The 22708-nt window shown below is 34.3% G+C and overlaps 1 protein-coding gene across 2 annotated transcripts in view; it reads left to right on the top strand.

Moving 5' to 3' along the window:
• Positions 1 to 1804: 1804 nt before the first annotated feature.
• Positions 1805 to 22708, top strand: part of Hr4 (nuclear hormone receptor 4) — a 56060-nt gene continuing 35156 nt past the window's right edge. Inside the window, exon 1 of one of the 2 annotated variants that reach the window (XM_089866384.1) lies at positions 1805 to 2317. The gene's annotated coding sequence lies outside the window, so the exon portion shown is untranslated. Of the gene's footprint in view, positions 2318 to 10116; positions 10341 to 22708 lie in introns of those variants that run through there. The other variant, XM_089866385.1, reaches the window with a different exon arrangement.

Raw genomic sequence — 22708 nt, 5'->3', positions numbered from 1 at the left:
TCTCCCTAATAAACTAGATATCACTTCTTGGTATAGGCTCATAATTTACAGTAAGCTGAGATAGGGACCACCACAAATTAAAGAAAAATAGTAGCTATAAAAAGAACAAGATGTTGACTGTTAGTGTAGAGAGAGAGAAGCTCGGGGAGGTGAAGACTGACTCCGGAGAGAAAGGGGTTTTTTCAACCCTTTTCCTATATTTAACCACTTCCTTTCATTGACATTGCCAAAATTCGTGGTATGGGGAAATGGGATGATTCAGATTCGTATTTTTTTCTCCCTTATTTGGTTAGGTTTAAAGTAAAATAAATAAGCCTAAAATTATATTTAATTAAATTCAACGTAAGTTATAGTTCCATCGATTTGCCATAGGTGGCAGCACATGTAGTACAGATTGGCGCCAAACCCGACTGCCGACTACTAACGGCACTTTTTTTGTTTGTTTATTTATTTATTTCCGGTCAAGTTCTCTGACCTCCGAGGATGTTCTTAAAACGAGTAATTAGGTTAATTTTATGTTTTAAAATTAGTTTAAATAGGAAAATAATGTTAATTATTAAATGAACTGAATGAAATTGTGCAGGTTAACCTTTGGAAGAGAAAAATAGGTAAGAAAATAACAGGTTAATGGGTTTATATTTGTAACTGTTGAATAAGTCGTTTTTCCCGCCTAATTCTGCATTTTTATAATTTTAATTTTTCGTATAATTATTTAAACCATTGACCCTCCATATAGAAATATTCGTTAAGGTCTGATACATAATTAGAAATTACGCATAAAATATGATTACAAGACTGTTGTCGGGGATGGGGAGGGAGGTCATGATTGTTTCAGAGGTGAAAGGTCACAAAAATTAGGCGGCAAATCGTCTGTGAGCAGACGCGACGTTACGAGTTCGGATACGAGACAGTCTTTCGTGTAATTAAGTTTAAATTTATTGTTAAACAATGTTTAAAACGTGTTATAAACTTCTAACAAATTTAAGAAACCAGTTAATAGTTTATCAGTTAGGATCTGAAACCCGAAAATGTAGACCAAACAGGTAAGATAGATGGCCAAAATTGGTGATTTCAACGCAAAGTAGGTTTACTCTTTACAACCCCGAAAATTTGCATAACTAGCTAACCGAATCTATCGTAATAAAATATTTTCCAACCTTGTACTTACTTAGAGGGTTCATTGTCTTAAAAATAGGCCTAATAAATTTTCCTAAAGTTAATAAGGCGGGAATTCGGGGGAGATAGGAGATTTCAGGTTAAAGGTCAAACATCCGCGCGTCTGTTTTTCGCTTCTTCCGAATCCGAACAGCCCGGCCCCATTCTCATTGAGGACTTTACGACACGATAGGAAACAGCTTTCCCTCATAAACCTTAAACCAAGGTTCCCAGCACCACTACCACACCTGTAGCAGCTAGACCTTAGATTCTTTTGCCCAATATATTTAATAACGAAAAAGTTCACTTTGAAAAGAAAAAAAAGAAGTAAAAAGTAAGTCAAAGAAAGCGAATAAGAAAAAAATGGCTGTGAAATCTTTGGGTTTATTATAACGGGATGGTAAGGATGGAGGGAGGGAGGGAGTAAGAAGGGGGGGGGGTCAATTTTAAATAAACGGGGGATGAAATGGGGGTAGAAATTAGAAGGCATACACACGGGTTTTTAAGCCGGCGCGTTACGAAATGAGGCCAACGGTGTCAACGTCCCTTGCTCAGCAGCTCAGACTTTCTATATTGCCTCCTCCCCAGAGTTTTTGAAGTTCTCCGCTCTCTCTCTCTCTCTCTTGTATTCCGTAACTCTGTTCGGGTGGGCTTCTAGTGTATAGAGTTTTTCCACGTTGTATCGTACATGTGCTAGGCACTAGGCCACCATCCCAGAGTTTGGTGGAAAAGCTACGAGAGAAGAAAAAAAAAGAAAATATCTAACGGTACTTTCACGCGCGTACTCGCGGGGCTAAGAGAAAAATTTACGTTTAAGAGACCCTCTTTCTCTCTCTCTCTTTTTCTCGTGTGTCCTAATTTTTTTAAGGAGAAAACTTATTCGGTTATCCCGTACTATTCGTTCGCGAAGGTAAATCGGCGCACCGTTTTGGCTTGACATTCGCTAGATGATCGCCCTTCAAGGTGGAACCTTATTTGGAACCCCGCAGAGCTCCAGCGGCCCGGGCACCGGACCCCAGGCCGGAGGAAGTGGACGAAACGGACAACGTCATTGACCCAACATGGAATACAGCACGCGCTTGCTACCCTTCTACCCAGTCAAGTGTCGTCGCTGCCGCTTTAGATCATCGGAAGAACAACACTCAAGGTGCCACTCGTTGCGGTAAGTACTTGAAAAAATATCTTTTGTTTGCGTTCTTGACCCTGAGATTTTTGCGGGTAATTGTCGCGAGTAATTGGTATTTGAACTAAATGTTACCGTTCACGAATTTAGCCCGAATTTGTGCCATTCAACCTTAGTTTTTTGGGGGTGTTCTTTTTTTCTGACCATTACTTTCGAAATGTACAAGTACTTTTTTCGATCTTGACCTCGCGAGGTTTTTACCAAGTACTTGTCTGACCAGTAACAGGAAATAATAAATTTTCGGTAGCAACAAATGACCATCGATGTTTTTATTGCTCTTGACCTTTAGGCTGGTTTTACGTGTACTTTAATACTAGTGTTTTTTGAAGTGTGGGTACTTAAGAAACCCTTTGACCACCGGATACTTAACCCATAGATAAAGTTAAAAAAATTTTGTGTAGAAGTGTGGGACCTTGACCCTGGGCCCTTAGAACCGGAAGTGATGAGTATCCATAGCCTTGACCTTTGTGTCCCTAGCTAAGATATGGCCATATTCACTAAGCTGTTATAATTGGTCAGACCTTGACCATCAATGGAAAGGGTCATTGTCCTTGGAGATTGGGCTAACCCTTAAAATAAAAATAGGCCTAAATTCCTTAAAAGTTATTTTCAATAATCCATCAATGTTAAATAAATAAATTATAAAATCCACGGAACCAAAATTAACTTACGGAAGTAAATATATATTTATAAAAGTCCCCTTTTTGTAGAAACGCCAAATACACCTTGTTTTTTTTGGCAATCATTTAGATTAATTAATGAGGGTTCTAACGCGGAAAAAGTGTTTTTCACTTATGTAAGGGTTGTTTTTCTACGTGATTTTCTCACTGATTTCATCCAGTATATAAGTATAGTTATAGTTACACGAGTTGCGAGTGTCTATAAATACATCTCTGTCGCTAGCTCTCTCTCTCTCACTCGCGTACTGTGGTTCTTAGTTTCTGGAATATGAAAGGGGTTATTCACCTTTTCCTCTAGAGAGAGCTAGCTAGCTCTTGCATCCAAAAACCGTAATCAATAAAATAGACCACTAGTTTTAAGTGAGGTTTCAACCAAGCCTAGTGCGAAAAGTCACTAACTTTTCAAAAACTGATAAACAATACGGTACAAGTAAGGGGGAAAGCAGATTGGGGCATTTTTTTAGATATATATTTATTAAGAAATAAAATATATAAAGCTTATTTACCAAAATGTTTCTTCTTTTAACTTGAGAAGAAAGTTTATACTTTGCTTTTTCAAAGGGATAGTGTCACGGAATAATAGGATTATGTTTTTGTATTGTCTTCTGTATCGTTAGAAAATTTCATGAGAACTTTTATATGTTTATAATTAAGAAATTTTAAATTTAAGTGTTTATTAATATAGCTTTAAAAATTATAAATATTTTATTAGTACGTTATGACGTCACTATGACGTCAAAATTGTCGCCCGGAGCTTGTACCAATCCGCGAGATTTAGAAAATTATTTATCGTTTGAATTTTGAAGGTCTCAAACCTGAATTTTATATAAAATTTCCACGTTTATTATCGTGATACTTTCTCTTTAAAGCGAAAATAACGAAAAAGTATTTTGGTAAATATTTTTCCTCCTTCGCTCGGAGGACGTTAAGAGAGCTTACTCTTTCCTTATTGGCCCATCAACTATTGTCTAAGAGACCAATCGGATTCATTTTTCTTTCCAACGTCTCACTGCCCTACTTTTTTCCCCAAAAGTTGGTTTCAAATCTTTTTCCAAAAATGACTAGTAGAAACTTTTTTTTAATTTTTATTTTAGTAAAATAATTGACTAAATTAGCGTGGTTATCGCTATAATTTAAGGTTAAGTTGATCGTTAAACTTTAATTAATATATTAATGATATTTAATGCTACGAAAGTTTACGCCTTTCTTATTTTCCATGACCACCACGTCTTTTGAAATTTATTAAAATGTAGTCAGAAGTATATTAACCCGAAGGTATTTTTATTATTGGTCAGTTGGTAATTAGTGTAAATAGTGAGTCCCCCGTGATTTAGTATAATTTCAAATACAAATTGTAACTTCCGCTTTATTTACTTTTGATTTAATAGTTAATGGATTAAAGGGCATTTTAATTAAGGGTACAATATAATGAATTTAGTTTACCGCCAGCGCTTCATTATTATTTTAGGCCTCAGGCATATTTTGTTGATTTGGGCGAAAAAATTTGCATAGTTCCGTTTTGAAATTTTGACTAGTTTAAAAAAATATAATTAAGAAATCCATAACTCGAAATAAAAATTAATATTTATTATTTACCTACATAAGTTATTTCATAAGACATGTCCATATCTTATGAACATATCAAGATGTGAACATATCTTATAAACTTAAGGTTATTTTATTTTAATGCATTTTTATTTAAACATAAGTATAGTTAAGTTATTATTAAATTAAATTGAATATAAATTTCATAATTTATTCATAGAAAAAATAGGTCAAAATTGATCCCCTTACAAATGCAAAATCCTCTCCTCCTTTAAAAAAAAAAAATAAGAATGAAAACTGTCAAAAAATTTAACATTGAAATTCCGGTGCCCTTAAAAACTCTTAGGTTGTAGGTCACCGTTATTTTAACCTAAATAATTCATTTACCCTTAAACTTCTTTTTTTTATATTTCCATAAATAGCTATAGCTAGACTTTGAAGGTTTTTAAATATCCAACACAATATTAGAATTTCAATGCTATTATACATAGACGAACAAAAAAAATTTATCCTTTTTTTATCCTGTTCTGGAGTATTTAGAAAAAGCGTCTGCTAGTCCTATAGTAAATCAGATTATATAAAATAAAAAAAATATTATGCAAAATCCAGAAATTGATGCGGGGAAAAAGTGTAGGTTGCTTGGTTTGGTTCTCTTCTCTATTGAACACGGTAGAGTAGGTCTTAGGAATTTCGTGGGTGTAATCCTTTTTTTTGTAGCGATGACATTGTATTGAATAATTAAGCCAATTAATTAAATTGCTAATAATTAAAAGGTAGGGTTGTGGGTCCAAGGTACAGTGGGTTGGTTTAGTTCAATGGAAAATCAATTTTGAGTTTGAAATGTTTAATGAAATTTTGGCCTAATTATCCTATAATTAATATTCAATTTCAATTGATTAAAAAATTAAGTAAAAAAAAAACATCGAGATTAACATAAATTTATCTTTAAAAGTCCGTCATATTTGACGCTAAGTTACAATCCCCAAAACAACTAATAACTTTACTCGCTTACAAGGTGTTAAAATTAGAAGTTCCAACCTGCGCGGCCATCTTGTAAAATGGCGGTTAAAAACGTAACCAACCAACCAAAACCTTTCAATATCATCGCCCCTGAATTTCTCACGTCCCACAGGTTGAAAAATTCCCCCACACCCATCACCTAAAAAAAAAAACGTTAGAAAGAGAATTGACCTAGATAATTTTTTTTTCACGTTATTATATTTTGGGATTGACTACAAGCCCGGCTCTTCCACACTATCTGTCTATCTGTACTCACGGATTTTTTCCAGCCCCCCTGTGTTATATTTTTTCCCTTAAAAATAGCTCTACTGTAGATCCATCCAACTCTATTAGAGGGGGAACTTGTATAAGAACAGAGATATTTGGTTGGGGTCCCTGACCTTGCTTTTGAATGTACAAACCTCTACCGTTAGCTTGACCTACTCCCGTCTCGTCCCTTCCCCATCCCATCCCGTCTCCCGGACGGGTCCTGTCCTCCTAGGTAATTTTTGGGAGCCTGTTGTGGGTTCTGAAACATCTCCCTCTCTCGAATTTTATTAGATTAATCCGAAGATATCTGTCAAAAATAATTATTTAAAATTTGTTTCTTTCTGGTTTCATTCTACCAAGTATTTATTGATGTATTCAGGGAGAATGGTCACTCAAAATTTTGTAGGGTCGTGTTTTAGCTTGGTGTATTTTTTTATTAAGAAATTTGCAATATTAACTCTGAAAAGTTTTATTTAAAAACATGTAAATTGATTATTTTAGTGAAATTTGTTATTATTATTGCAAATTTAAACATAGTTTTCAGAGTAGGAGGATTAATACTAATTACACAAGGAGGCCGGGCTACTTCAAGGACAAAGTAATCTGCATTTTTGTCCCCTTAAAGTAGTATGGAATCCTAGTGTAAATGGTATGAATCCTCCATGTGTATAAACCTTCTACTTCAAAACAATAGTTTTCAGACTAGGAGGATGCATACTTTTTACACAAGGAATCCAGGTTACTTTAAGGACAAAGTTGTCCCCTCAAAGTAGCGTGGAATCCTTGTGTAAATGGTATGAATCCTCCTAGCCGAAATAGTAAAAATAATATTGAGAAAATTTATGGCAACTTCGGCGTAATATACTTTAATATAATCTTTTTCTGGCTCTAAATATAGACCAAAACATTAACATGCCCTACGAAAAACCTAGGCCTTAGTATTTACAATTTAAAACTGTTGGGATAAGTTTTATATTCAAGAAGTGATAGCAGTTTCTTAATGGATCCAGTTTATATATATATATAATACTATATATACGCTATCCCGTTAGGCGTACACGCTTATCTCTCTTCACTTTGCGCTAGAGTTTCAGAACTTAAGCTTAAAGCTCACATGGTTACCTTATTACTTATTCTAAAATGGCGCGTAAATAGTTATTTCCCGCATTTTTCGTGCAAGCATTTTTGACTTGAGTCTTTTGACGAGCGTCTCATGCTCTTATAGATAAATTGACGGGTTATAAAGCGTTGCTTTTAATGTATCCTGGTTTTCTTATAGTTTTTGATTGACTGAAAGATATGGGATGCGTATCACGCCTTTTCTGTTAGAATTAGGCTTAGCGAGAAACTTAGGGGTTAATACTTTGGTTGGTTGAGATGAAAAAAAAAAGGGGTTTTTAGATCATTTGGTTTGGGTTACATTTTTGGAATTGTTCAGAATTAGTTTCTTTCCCTATTGTATTTGAGATTTCAACTTATGTTTCCATTTTGATTTTTCGAGGCCTAGGTTGATAGTGAAGTGTTTTGTTACAGTTATTTTGAAGTATTTTTATATAAGATAATTTTTGTCCTGTGAAATTTGATTATTTAAGGTTAAATATTATGTTTTATTGATTTTGAATTAGTTTTTCTTGTTGTTGGTGTTCAATTTCAGGTGGTTTTGAATGATTTTATAATGTTCTGGTATGAAAATGGTATTCTGAACATGGATGTTTGGGTTTAAGTTTGGGGACGATTTTTAAGTGTTGTTTTAAATTAATTAGTGTAATTTTATTATACAAGATGACGTTTTTCTCTATAACTTATATTGTTATTTGAAACGTTTTAAACACAACAATATTATGGTTTAATCATTATAGGTAATGTCTAATATAAGTTCAATTAAGTACACATGTGTTGTACATATAGTTATGCAAATTAGGCCATTTTTCGTGAGTTTTATATCAAAAATCTCGAAATATTATCGTTATGGGATTAACGTATGTTATGTGTAGAGAAATATCTCTCGTGAACTTGCGTTCGAAGACTGTACTATACTGTTTGGCGTTTGCTGTATATCAATGAGTGTATATAGTCGAGGTGTTTTACTTTGCATTGGCAATATGCCTAATTTTTAGATCTACGGCTTTTATCTAGTCTATTGTCGTCTAATCGCTATAAAATATTGGGAAAAATGCCATAAAATGGACTTGCAAAGCTATTATGTTAATTTATAGACGCGTATCTTGCCAATCTTGCAAATATGCAAATTATTAATTACGGCAAATATAATGTTATTTTATATCTATTTTACACAGATTTTGGGGTTGTAAATATGATTACGCTATTTGTTAACGTACAAATTTGGTTTTTTGAAACCGTGTTGCGATATACATTACATATTTTGGTATTGGTTTTTGGTGCATAATGATGTTATGTTAATTTATAATTTTAATTGATGTTTTTAAGGGCTTTAATTAAGATAATGTGTATTAGTTAGGTGTCTATATATATTGAATTTACACGAATACGTTATTTAACTAATATACGCAAATTATGTTAACTTAATGTGAATTTAAACATGATTAAGTGTGTTTTGAGTGTTTAAGCGATGTTAACGGGCGTAGGGATATTATGTTCGACTAGCCGTGTAAATGCATACATGTATATAACGAACAAGGCGTTTTTCGCTTATATTTGACCTTGAATGCACATAATGTGAACATAATTGTCATTTATACCTACTTTAACACGTACTGAAGGTATAAATGACGATAATGTTCACAAAAAATTTGTAATTATGGTTTGGGACCCGTGTACAGACGTACACGCCTATAATCATGTATTATGACCTACAATTGACCATGAACACGAATTGCGTGCAACTAATGTTAATTTATACCCGTAGTGACGTGTAATTAAGCTATAAATCACGTTAATTATCACAAAATTTGCGTAATTAACAAGTAACAGCTTTTAATCGTTAAAATACACATAAGTGACGTAAATATGCCTATAAACGCTCCAAAACCACTCGGTTATCATCGTAAACGTTAGTAGAGTGTAAAATAGGCCTATTTTAAACTATTCCGTCGAAAAAGAACGGTTTTTCTAGAGTTTACGGTAGGTTGACCTTGAAATTTCATTTTAGAGGTCAAACTCCCATCAAACTCGATTTCGACAAAAGTAGACCTCGCATTTAGACAAACTATCATAGATAGTTAGTAATTAGGACATAATTAAGCGTTTGGCTCCGTTTACACTAGATTTTAGCGCGTTTTTGAAGCTTTTCGCGCCGTTTTTCTGCCGATAAAGGCGTTGTCTCCATACGGTTTTCTAGGCCTAGGCTAAAGACGTTCATTTCCACGCGTAATATTTTTGCGTTTTATAACTTTAAAATGACTCTTATTCCATTTCGTTAAAAAGGGGACCATAGAGAGAGAAAAAAAGAGGAATATTTCTAATTCTACAGGTTTTTTCTTTCACCTAGGATATAAATAACTCGACCCATAAAATTTTCCTTGTAAGAATTTTCGTTTGTCGGATGCGATTCGATCTACGCTGAGGGTTAGTTATAGATAGAAACCCGTGAATACTAAGTGACTGAATGCGCTAATATATCTTTAAGCCTAACACCCCCCTAACCTACGTGACGTCATAACGCCTATAATAAAATAGATATACAGTTATTTTTTATAACGATGTTTGGAATCGTAGGAAAGCCGCATGCTCTCGGTGCAGGAAGGAATTTTGTAGTTAAGCCTTTTCAAATTAACGTCTTATAAAAATGGTTGAAACGCTCGTGAACGGAACGGAGCATGCGTGTATGGAAAGACGTGTTGCATCATGATATTTCATGACGATGTCTTTCTTGAAACTCACTCCATAAAGGGGAAAGTTGTATGCATAGCTTTTAATCGGACCCACCCCCCATTAACATGATATTAAAGGGGGGATGGTAGTATGTTTGTTAATATACTGTTTACGGACGGTGTGAGGTGAAAAATTGGTTCAATCATTTTTAGAGACACACATACCGGAAAGCTTCCGATATCGGAATTATTTTTTTTGCTTTCCCCCCTTCAGTTCAGTTTAAATCCCACCCCCTTTGTTTTTCAATTTCTGATCAACCTTCGGTTCGGTTCGGTTTGGGTTGCGTTACGCTATTACTTTGTTAGGTTGTATTGCTGGAGATCTCAGGAAGTCGTCGTAGCAGTGCTGCTGCTCAAACGGGGCCATTTGGATATGGATACATTTTAGGGATGTCCTTGCACATTTTCACCCCCTCTTTCCCCTTCTTTCTAAGTTGTTTACCACGGTTTTCTCGGAAGACAGATGGCGTTGAAATTTATTTGGCTTGAAATGAATTTTTTTTTTGGTAGTGTGATTTTGCGCCCTGCGCTCTTCCCTACGATATTGGAATACGCACGCCTGTTTGTTGTTGTCGGTACGGTCGGGTATTAATTTGTCGTGTGTGGATTTTAATCATTAATTATTTTAATGTTAATTACACGGAGACTAATTAAATGGTGAGTTGTTTATATTAATATCTAACATACATATTTATATAAAAGGAATTACATTTGTTTGGCTGGCGGTATTGACGTGGGTTGGGCTATAGTTACATTACATTACATTACGTTAGGTTATGTTTTGAACTTATTTGCGTCGGAGGAACTACGTCATATCTGATGGTCCCCTCCTCCTTTCCCCCATTTTTATCTCTTTCTCATACTATTTTTCCGGATCAATTTTCGCTAAAGTGGATGGTTTGTTAGTATGACGTATGTATGCGTATTTGTTTCACATGTGGTGTTGTTTTGTGTGAGGTAATGAAGGAATTTAAATTTACTAACTACGATTCCCAAGGCAAGGCACTCTTGGTTTGTTTAAACAGTTTTAAGGTCGTATTGCGAGAGGATAAGTTATTTTTAGGGGTTATGACGAAGGTTTTTTTAGGACAGCCTGATTACTTTGCTTCATGGGTTTTTCCATGACGGTTTTTTGGCGGGAAAGATTGGTTTTAGGAATGGTGGATTCGTTGTTGGTTGGTTCTACTGTAGTTTGGATACATTGTGTTTGTTTATTTTATGACGTCATTTGTTGGGTTTTGTATAGGTTTACTGGTTTTTAAAAGGAATTTAGTCATTACTATTTTTGGGTGTTTACTACAACTGCAAGGTTTTAGGCTAAAATAAGAGCTTTAGGTTGAGAAAATTTCTATCCAAAATTAGTAATGGGAGAGTACGGCCATTTTATTATCGAACTGAACTGATTTTGTTCTATTTAAATACCTCATTATATAATTACAATATTGTATTCAAATTCACACGAAATTTATTTATAACAATTGGGTAAAAGTTTAAGGTGTATTTTTGTAAAGATAATTTAACGTTTTTTTTTTCTTTTCTTCAATTTTATAATACATGATTCAAATCTTCGCCAAGGGGCTGGATACTTCTTTAGTATGTAGAGTTTTCTCCACATTTTCTTTAGAAATTCTAACTAGTGTTCGACCCCTTGTTCTTAACTTTACTTTTTGCTGCTTTGAGGGGAAAAATAAAAATAAGAAAGAACTTCTTAAGTTAATGAAAAGTTTCAAACGGTTTTATTGGGTAATTTTTCTGAAAGTCGATCTTCTAGACATAGACACCCCCCCCCCGCCCCAGAACTTGAACATGAATTGCAGTTCTAAAGGGTTATTTTTTTTGTGGCTACAAAAGTCGTGGAAATTTTAAAATAGGGAGGAGTTATTTTAGCCCGTGTTAATTCAACCTGTTCTCTAATATTGATTTTAATTCCGGATTCCCTTGTCAAGAAACAAAAGAGTCGAAAAGTTGACTCTTTACATAATGTTGAATATTCGGGCGCCTCAAAGTCTTTAGTAATGGCAGGTGCTACCTTGAAAATGTTAAATGTAAGCTAGTGGGTTTAATATTAGGTGCCTTTAGTATACCGGTATCTTGTAGAATGTGTGCCCATCCCGGAAATGTCAATCATTTTTAACTTAATTAGCATTTTTTATTTTAAGTTTTTTAACTTGATAAACCCGATCTTCATTAATGGTTTGGAACTCCACGTGGATGCATGCTTAATTTCCCGCCATTATTCAATAAATGGCGGGAAAAGGTGAAAACTCACACTGTGATTTAAAAATTCAATTAAACATTTGTTTCTTTAATTACATAGTGATCAATTTACAGTTAATCTGGGAATTGATAAGATATCGGTGGTGCCAGTGCCACACTCTCTATTACACTTTCTTTTTAAATTCCTTCACATTTTTATGCTGAAATTCATTTAGTATCTTTATCGTCCTAGACATTCTCACGTCCAGTATGATAGTATCTCTTCAAATAAATATCTCTTAAACGGTATTCAAGATGGGGTCCTCTTGGCTTTATTCAATCAAAAACAGGAACCCATCCTTGGCGATACCCCGAGTAGTTTTATCTCTTAAATAAGACAGTGTGGGTGCTGATAGGCGCCTGCCGAAATAGTAACTACACAACATTTTTTTAGGGGGGACACGAAATGTTTGAGCCGTGGCTGGCTGTATTGGCGCGAAGCACAAGCTTACTATCCATTCCAAGTTAACTCTAGTCTCTTTGACCTAAATAACCGCGCTATAAGGATGGCGTCAACTGAAGAAAACTTTCTCCACTAGGCCTTGTCTCTCTCTCTCTCTAACCAGAAAATAGATACTCCTCCAGTAGAAAGCACAAACAGAACAGCCTTCTCATTTTCTCAAAATCCGTCTAGCCCCGATTTTGTTTGATGCAGGCAGGCGGGCGGGCGGGGCGCCAATATTTCCCGCCACCGTCTCGCGCGCGCCATTATCAATGGCGCCTGCGCGTGAAATCTTTACTAGAAAACACGTGGTCCCCCGTTATGCGTGTTGCTTGCTCCTTTAACGAAGTAAGCCTCGGTCGGTTTTCCGATCTCCTTTAGACTGCAAGCAAGCAAGCAAGCAGTCTACCCGTCTCTCTCTCTCTCTTTCTGCTAAGCAAGAGTCTCTCTTTTCTATTGAACTGAACCCGGAAGTAGAGTTGGATTCCGTTTTTCCACATTCTATAAGCTATATAAGCTGGCTCGCTCCGATCCTTATTTTACTACGCGAGCTGTTTATAGTTTTTTGTTGGGCAGCAGCGTGCTCCTGTAACCATTAATTTAAGCCTAACTAGCTATTACCATGAATTAATTAATTTATTTATTTATGGATGGTTAATTATTAAGAGTTAATTACTTAATAGTTCAAGATATTTATTACTTCCTATTCAGAGTTCAATAGCCCCTTTAAGTACACTTTCCTTTTGTACATTGGTGTGCTGCGGGTGAAACAGTTTTACAGGGGTTATGTTATCAGAAAATGTGGAATTCTCCTTTTAAGTGTCAAACTTATTTCACTTAAAAATGAACTCTGCAGCTCTTTTATTTTTATTTATTCTATGGAGAATTATAGTTATTTTATAATTGGAAGTCCATGATTAAGTATGACTACACAAGTAGTAAAATGTTAATGCAGAAATTTCAAAAAGAAATATTTCAAAACTTGTCTAAAAATAATCAAAATATTGAGTAGGCCTAGATATCGAAATGGATTAAGATAAAGAAATAGTGTAATAACCCCGTATGAAAACTAAAGAAAACAGTCCGTAAACATTAAGAATATCGTCTCCAATCTCAATAAAGTCTAATGCCTAATGGCTATTAGTTTTTCTTTCATCTGAAACAAAAATGACCCTAAATGAGCAAGAAGCAGATAAACCCCTTAACTAAGGATAAAGCAAAGATGCTCCACTTTGATCTCTTACTTTAATAGATTAGTGTGCAATTAAAGTGTTGCCAGTCATTTGTGACGTTTGCAATTCAACCTCTATCTACAACAGACTGAATAAAAGGTATGCTCTCGCAAATTACAAGATTTAGGCATAGGATATTATCGTTATTATCATCTCAGAAGTCGTAATAGACTAAAATGCAATCGAAATATAGGCCTAGGAAGGGGGGGGTTTAGCATTAAGATAATCCAAATTAAGTATAGAAACTACAAACCCCAAACCCCTTTTAGCCTTACGCCGTAAAAGCAATAAAAGTCGAAAATGAAAACGATCCCGGAAGAGAAAAAGGTTCTATCTTTGGACATTTCTTTTTTCTCTCTCTCCTTCTCCCTCTCTCTCTCATATGGCTTAGACGTCGTTCGAATCGTGCCTAGTTTGCGCGGGCTGTTGAACTCTGAACCAACCGACTTTGGCCAATGGGCGAGGTCAACGAACGACATCATACCAAACTCCTCTAGATCTCGGGCTCCCTGTAGAAAACGAAAGGAGAGAGAGTAAGAGAGAGAGAGAAAGGAGAGAAAGAGATAGACGTCAGTTGGGAGAGAGAAATGATACCTAACTAAAGATCTATAGGGATTCTCTCCCGGAAGAGACTGACTGAAAGAGAGAGGAAGAAAAGAAAAAAGAACACAACCGGAACTTGAGGATATGTATATAGTGAGAATTGGATGGCTAGCTAGCTAGCTTGGGAATGGAATGGAATGGAATGGAATTGAAGGGATTTCTATCAACCTCATTTAATTGAGATGTAAATTGTTCAATGTATCTTCTTTTTAACTTTAAACTTTAAGATTGGGATGTTTTCCAAGTATGATGATGAGTGATGAGAAGATGGATTTATTTTAATGATGCATCATGTGATAGGCAGGGTTCATAGGAAACTGGAAAACATGGAAATAAATTCAGGGAAATTTATAATTTTTTGTAAAATGTTTTTAGGGAAATTGGGGAAATTTCTGAGGCTTGAGTAAGTTGGTGGCCCCAAAAGGGTTGCTCCAACTAATAATAACTAATTCTATGGTTTTTACTCCAAATAAACCACTCTTGCAATTACTAGCTGGAATTTCACCTAAAAATATTTGGGAAAAACCTGGAAATGTCAGGGAAATCTGTTTTCCAAAAGTTATATGAACCCATTATAGAATTATTGTGATTCAAGAGAAGTGGAAAATAAGGTTAGATTATGAAACAGATTCTAATCTTCTCGTTTTCATTGATAATAAATCTCTCTGCTTTAGAAGCGGAATAATATTCTACATCATAACCCTTTTCGTTTGAAAAACGTTTTACCTGGAAAGAGGTATAAACCTCTATAATTATCTAATACGTAAAAGTAAAATTCTATAATTGTCCCGTGATATTAAAATAACTAATTAATTCCGACGGTACCCTTGTAAAAGAAAAACAAAAAAATCTTCGCTGTTATATAAAGTCCTATTCATCAGGTGCATTTAGGGGCGAAACCCACTGTAATTTTTTATTTTGTATGTTCACCTGTACTAGTGTTTAACCAGCCAAATATATCATAATACAAAAAACCTCTACACCTTGCCTATACATAAAGTTTAAAATTCCCCCCATGGGTCCTATTAGGAATACATACAGCTATTTGGAATCATTGTGTATCCATTTTCACTCGGCGGATTTTGCGTTATGTTTTTATGAATTTTACCTCGTGAATAATCCACCTGTTTCACCTCGCTTTGCTATACTAACCAATGAAATCGCAGTTAGATAAACGTCAGAATTAGGAGGCGTGACGGATTGTAGTAAGTTAGTACTCAAACCCCGCCCACAAAGGCCGCGTAGTAATTAACGTTTGGATATATTTGGGCACAATGATTACAAGTAGTTGTATGTGTATGTGTATATGTCTACATGTAGAAAAATGTATGATATGAATTTCCGTTTTAAATACCAGTCGTTGCTCCATTTGAAATGATTATCGATATCCGTTCTAATTCAAATACATATTTCGGGTATTTATTTACCATCTGTTCATAACTTCGTAACGAGAAGTACGAGTTGGCTATACGTATGCTCCCACTATAGTATTTGGCGAACACTTGCGAATAAACGTTGACGCGGCAAACGTTAAGTAAATTATCATTTTACTATAAACGTACTTTTAGAATACAGACTTCAACTCCTAGCTCAAACCTGGATTGTAACTAGGCGTAGTTATTGATAACTTCCGATTCATTAACTTCTAACTCATTTCTATGAATGAACCTTTGGGTGTAACATTGAACATCGTGTGTAGTATTTGCAACGAGTACGATTGAATTGAATTAACAATATAGTATGTGTTGTATTTTTTCCTCTTTCTTTCTTTGCGCATGCTCCATGCGGTGATTGGGGTTTATTTGCTTTACTTAAATATACTGTATTATTTCGCCTTCCCACGTGGCTTCCGTTTTTGCGCAACTATTTACGGTGTCACGTGTGGGATGAGGGGTGTTAAACTATATATATTCGTATTTGACACCGCGAGCTGAGCGATGACATCTTTACTAGCTTGCTAATGTTAGGGTGTTTATCATTATAATATTAGGTGCTATTAGTCTGGGTTGTTCTATCGTGCATCCCACGCGACAAGGGCAAAGTCGAAACCTCCCAAAGAGGGTGGCTATTTGTAATTTTGTAATTTTGTTTTTATTTATTTTTTTTTTGCTAATATTTACTTCCAAGTAATGAACTTCTGTTTGGGGTAGACTTGTTGTTATAAGACGTTCAGAACATTGATGGGTATATTTGGATCATCCAAAGACGTTAGATTTGGTTTCGAGGCAAAGGACTGGTAACTTTGAAGCCCTATCTAACGCCTTTGTTGTCCAAAATTGTAATGTCCATGTTCCGCCTTAAGCCTAAGATATAAGCAGACGATTTTCTCCCCCCCCTTAGAAAAGGGTTTACGTGATGTTACCTTCCAAATAATGCACTTCTGGTTGTTTAAATTATACACCTGTGATAGTAATACCAAACTTACCTTATATTACTTCCAAGTAATTAACTTCTGGTTTGTTTAAAATATACACCTGTAATACCAAACTTACCTTATATTACTTCCAAGTAATTAACTTCTGGTTTGTTTAAAATATACACCTGTAATACCAAACTTACCTTATATTACTTCCAAGTAATTAACTTCTGGTTTGTTTAAAATATACACCTGTAATACCAAACTTACCTTATATTACTTCGAAGTAACGAACTTCTACTTGTTTATATTTTTAAACAAAAATATTTTTGTAAAAGAATAAGTATAATTTTACTTCTTCAAAATCAACAATATTTTCGATATATCATTTTTTATTTTATTATATTTTTTTTATTTTAAACCAAAACTTCCTCAAAAGTCTTATATTTACCCATAGACCCATATCTTCGGTTAAACGCTCGAGTTAATTCCCCCCCCCCTCTCCTGCTTACCAACCCCAGGATAAAATCTGTACCACTACCCAAAATTTTAAAGATAATTTTTTTAATCGCGACAGTGAACTTTTTCTTATTAACTTTCAGTTGAAACTTGAAAGAAAAAAAAAATAAAGATAATAAACGGCGTGCGGTGAAAGTGAAAATGTTTTTCCTGGTACACTTCACTTCCTAGTAATAATATATTACACGGTGGTAGCAAGCAGTCTACTTGGAGGTTCAACTAACCCCCTTTTTTCGACGGAGAAAACGTTTGCAAGGTCCTTCTCTTTTCTAAGCAAGCTTATGTAGAATTAGAAATTGCGTTCAGCCCCAAGTTTTTATTTTATTTTATTTTTTTATAAGAAAATTCACGACTAATTTTTAAGGCCTAGTTCTGATTGAAGAAGTGTTTGGAACTTTGGATGTGTAGAAGGGTCGGATACTTGATTTGTTTTTGTCTTGTGGATGTAACAAGGGGTGGGTCACTGCCATCCATGATTATTTTTTTAATTTTTAATATAATTAAAATTAAATAATTTATTCATTTTCTACTTGATTTTAATTAACGTTGCATTCTTTTCTAACTCTTAAATTTGCATGTCATTCTTAATCTTCATGGATATGACAAATATTTGAGAGCCATAGCTGGCAAACAATCCGAAAATGATTTGAATAAATGTTAAGATTTTCCACCATCAATCACATTTTCTTGAAGGAATATTTGAGAAACTGTTAGACCAATTGGAGGTTTATAAATGAGCTATGGGAAGAAATTATTGGAGAGCTCATCCTGATTAAAATATATTGTTTAATATTTCTTAAGCATATCAGGAGATTATTCTTCTATAGCTCGTGAAATATCAAATTGGTCGTTGACATTTATCCAAATTGTTAAAAAAATCTATCTACTAATGAAAGAGTGGATTTGATATTCATCTTAGTGTCCTACCCCTTTAGAATCTATGGTAGAATATTTAACGAAATATTTTAATGTCGGTGCCAGTTAATTTTTTTTTTTTGTAGGTCACAGTTAAGGTTTCGTTCCAATATATATATTGTTTTGGTGTATAACGGACTTCAATTATTCTTAACTCTTTAATTTATTAAAAAGTATTTGGTGCCGAATACCGGGTCCGATAAAAACGTAACATAAAATAATAAAAGGATTCGTTGATAAAAAATTAATTCGGTCTTTCGTTTATGGATTTATTTTGTACGAAGTACAATAGATTAACTCTCTTCTTGCTCGGTTTTTTTATTTGTTTGTACATAAAGAGATTTCATTGTCTTAAAATTTAGTCAAGCATTAATTTTAAACCGTAAGGTTATGGACCTTTCAGGGTTTACTGGTTAAAAATGAGATGATGTATTAACTAGAATAGTTTTAATACGTATTGTTTGAAATGGGTGTGGATTACTTTTTTAGGCTCGGGTATATTATGATGCGTAATGTTTACCGAGGCTTAGCGAAAATGGGTTTTGAAATAGGTGAATTAGGCTTTAGAAATTGAGGATGGTTTTTAATTGGTGGATTAGGCTTAGAAATTTGGGATTGAAATTGGGGGATTAGGCTTAGAGATTTGGGATTGAAATGAGTTAGGATTAGGCTTAGAGATTTGGGATTGAAATTGGTGGCTTAGGATTAGAGATTTTGAGATTGAAATGAGTTAGGATTAGGCTTGGAGATTTGAAATGAGTTAGGATTAGGCTTAGAGATTTGAAATTTGTGGATTAGGCTTAGAGATTTGAAATTTGTGGATTAGGCTTAGAGATTTGAGATTGATATGGCTGTATTAGCCTTAGCAAAGGTGACTTTGAAATAGGTGAATTGTGCTTGGATGTTGAACTGACAGAAATAGGTTGAAATTATTTTTTGAATAATTTAAATTAGTCTTAGGATAATTTAGCAATTTAATACATTTCTACAATCAAGACTTCATCATTTACTCTTAGCTTAGAGTAAAATCTGTTGAATGCGAACCGGGCTTTAAGCCTGAAGGGTAATTTTTGGGTATCCAAGCTGGCTGATGACGAAGCACAAGTACAAGCCACGCAGGCCAGGTTGTCTGTCCTGATTATTTCTTGCATTTTCTTTCTCTCATGGTGAAAAATTCCGTGAATTGGGCAGGGAATGTTCTAAATCGCAACAACCAGTCGACTTCTCTTTTCACTTTTTAATCATTTCCCCTTAAATAAAATTATAAACTAGTTTTACCATCTAACGGACGATATTTCTTCCTACACCCTCTACCCCATTCTATCGTCTTTGTCCTTAAATTCTTGGTTTTTGTTTTAACCCTCGAGATATTCAAAACATTCTAATCTCGATTTGTACATTTTTTACGAAATAAGAGGGGTTGGATGCTTATTAAGAATTCCTAAGCTTCAAAATCCTGAATTATTTGAATTTTTTGGTATGAAATTGGCATTGAAATACCGCAAAATGTCTTTGAAAAAAATATTATACTTATATTAAAATTGGAAAGTTTCCGATCCCTTAATGACGATTTATCTATGTTGTAATTAGTGGGTGAGTTAAAAGAAAATATCGAGGATAAAATTTGCATATTAGCGACAATTATTAAAGATTAGACCTTCGAATTTGATACTAATCAGGGTTCGTATTGATCTGGAAAACAAGGGCATATTTGCGTAAGGTTAAAAGTTCAGGAAGAACGAGAATTATCAATTTTCACTATTTACTTGGTTGATTTAAAATGTACTAATAAATTAACAGTGAAATTATCAACACTATTATATTGATTGTCACTGTCAGATTTAAATTTTCCCTGAAAAAAATATGTAGTAATAAATTATCAGGGAAGTTTCCTAATCGTCTGTTAACCCCTTTTTTTACAAGAGTTCAGGTCAAGATAATGTTCCACTAAACTTCGAACTACAATTCAAAAATTTTTCAACAAAAACAATATAAATTTTGATAAAAATAGCTCCCTATTTCTGTAATCTAGCTGTATTCTGATTCGAGGTTTGGTTCAAAATTAGGCCAAAAGAGTTGTAATGTGGGAGTGGTTATAATACCCCATTCTGACCTTTGATTTATATATATGGTAATCGAGAGCATCTTGTGGAGGGAAAAAACACAGACTAGAGTTTTAACCCCTTAGTTCCTGGAGCTGCTCCGTTTTTAGGCCTAATCTTAACTATAATAATAAACTTATCATAGTTTGATTTGGATCAAAGATATCAAGTTTATCATACGCTAGAATTTCCTATGCAAAAACATATAATTTCTTGGAGAAATTATGAACGGAGAAGTGTTGAAATTTCAACTAGATTTCAGCTGAATATTATATATTACAGCCAAGTGTTTTTACGTGCTCCTATTTTTTAGGGTTAAATGAAACTAAATTAACAATATTGTTTAAAAAGTAGCAATAAATAAGCTAAACTACTCAGCAATAATTTTGGAAAAGGTGGCAATATTTAGGGGTAGAAACATATCCAATTTATTTATCGATAGTTTGGGAAAGGTGGTAATTCATTCAGTTGATAAAACTTGATAATAATAATAAAAACATGTGCTCATGTTTTTACATTGACCGCTACACCCTTCTTATGTTTAATTACTCCAAGCTTATTGAATCGAAAGCTGTTTTTCTTTTGGGGACCGTAATCTGCATATTAATTTGAGATAAAGAAAATTAAATGGGGATACGCGCGCTGTATACTCTCGAGGGTTTGAATAACAACGTAAATCTTATAGTGTTTACCATGTATCCAAAGCACTTAAAGAAAAAATTTGTATCAAAATCTTATTTATTTGAATCATTTATCTCTGTTATTTGCGGTTAGTTAGTTAGTTATAAAAAAGGGGGTTAGCTCATCTTATCTGTAGTCATTGGTGCTGATGGTATGATTCATTCAAAAAAACCTTAACAACCGGTTTGGTTTAAAATGTAGTTGTATTAGAAACGTTTAAAGAAATTTCTGAATAAACTAATAATTTATTCAAAGGTTAATCCTTGATTTTTACTACGAATTCCTTCGTTTTAGATTTATGGGTTGTAAAATATTAAGAAGGTGATTGCTACACTGTAGCCTAAATCGTGTACCTTTTATAAGTAACAGTAACTAAAAACCTATGTTTTATATAATTGACCCTCAAATTAATTAAGTTACAAAGTGATAAAAATTATAAAGACATACACGTGATACGTCAGAAGGTTAAGCCTAATGTTAAATTGAGGTCCACAATACTTGAACCTGTATACTGCCCCTTTCAATAGGGGGTCGCAGTTCGTCTGCTAAAGATGGAAATGCTTATAGGTCGATAGCTACGATGTAACTTCCCTTCTAAGTTCAAATATATTAGATGTGACGTCAGGGGTGAGTCTCCGCCCCTTTAGTTCAAGCACAAAGGCTAAGAAAAAGATTCCAATTAGGTGTAATCGATGTATTCCTACATTTGAAGTCATATCTATGACGTATTTGTTGTCTAAATACCCTTCAATGTTGCGTTTTAAGACAACAAAGGTGGTCAACACACCAGACTCTATAGAGTAATGGCACCTCCCTACCTTTGGCAACGTTATGTTCTATGAGAAACTAACATGTAGTGCCACTACTCTATAGGGTTGTCCAGTCAACTTAGTTAAAGATAAAGATGGAAAATTAATATTTTAAAATTTTCCCAGAACTCTCTCAATGTAATATATTTTGCTTCTCCTATCTCGTTTCTTGGGATATTGTTTTTCCCAACTGGTACCCTTATGTTCTTATCAACGAACCAACCGATTCTATAACATTTGTTTTGCAATCATTGGCCGCTCTTATCGCCTAAAAAAACCGTTAAGAATGTTTACTAGGCCTTAGTGTACAGGTATACGGTATTACAGTCGCGGCAGCTTGTGTGTGTGTAGCTTAATACATTACACCCTTGCTAAGAATAGAGATCATCTCCTATTTTCACCGCGTCATGTTCTAGTTTTGCTTTTTTTGTTTTTACTCTAGCTTTTCTCGGAACTGGATGCTAAAATATTTTACCTATTTTGTATTTAAGAAACAAAGACCTTATTTTTAAAAATAGCGTGGGTTTCTTTTCTTCCCAGAGGTTTAAATTTAAAGAATGGGATGAAATGAAGTAGAAACTAAATACAAATTTAATATTTTAAACATTTAAAAGTGACAGTATTTTTAATGCAACTTGTAGACGTCTCGAATATATTAAATTGTTGTTATGACATAAGTTTATGAGATATGTTCCTTCCATAAGTTTGTCACTGGTAACTTACAAACTGGAGCTTGTAATTTTGAAGTGAGTGAGGTAGGTCATAGATTCAGGGTAAAGCGAGGGACGCCTGGTGAGGCTCTGTCAAAGGCTTAGTAATGCAGACTAAATAGGACCTTGGTCCTGCAAAATTAATTAACCACAGAGTGTAGGACTCGAATTCTCGCTTCCGTCGTTCTCGAACTATTTATCTCGAGCTGTAAGCCTCTTTTCTAGCATTACGAAGTATTGGTAGTGTCATACTTATGGAACATGTCTTATAAACTTTTGTTGGACACGAGTACTCTTCAGATTATTTGTATTTTAAAATCTGCCTGTTTTGACATTTGTTTACTATAATTAAATATCGGTCTTTCAATATGCGTAATTAAGTTCTGGAATTTCAGCTATA

The sequence above is a fragment of the Phalangium opilio genome, unplaced genomic scaffold (assembly GCF_054372755.1).
Source record: "Phalangium opilio isolate 3A_F unplaced genomic scaffold, DU_Popi_V2 ptg000017l_1, whole genome shotgun sequence".
Classification (NCBI taxonomy): Eukaryota; Metazoa; Arthropoda; class Arachnida; order Opiliones; family Phalangiidae; genus Phalangium; species Phalangium opilio.
Note: the sequence above shows the minus strand (reverse complement) of the source record. Positions and strands in the feature narration are given on the sequence as shown.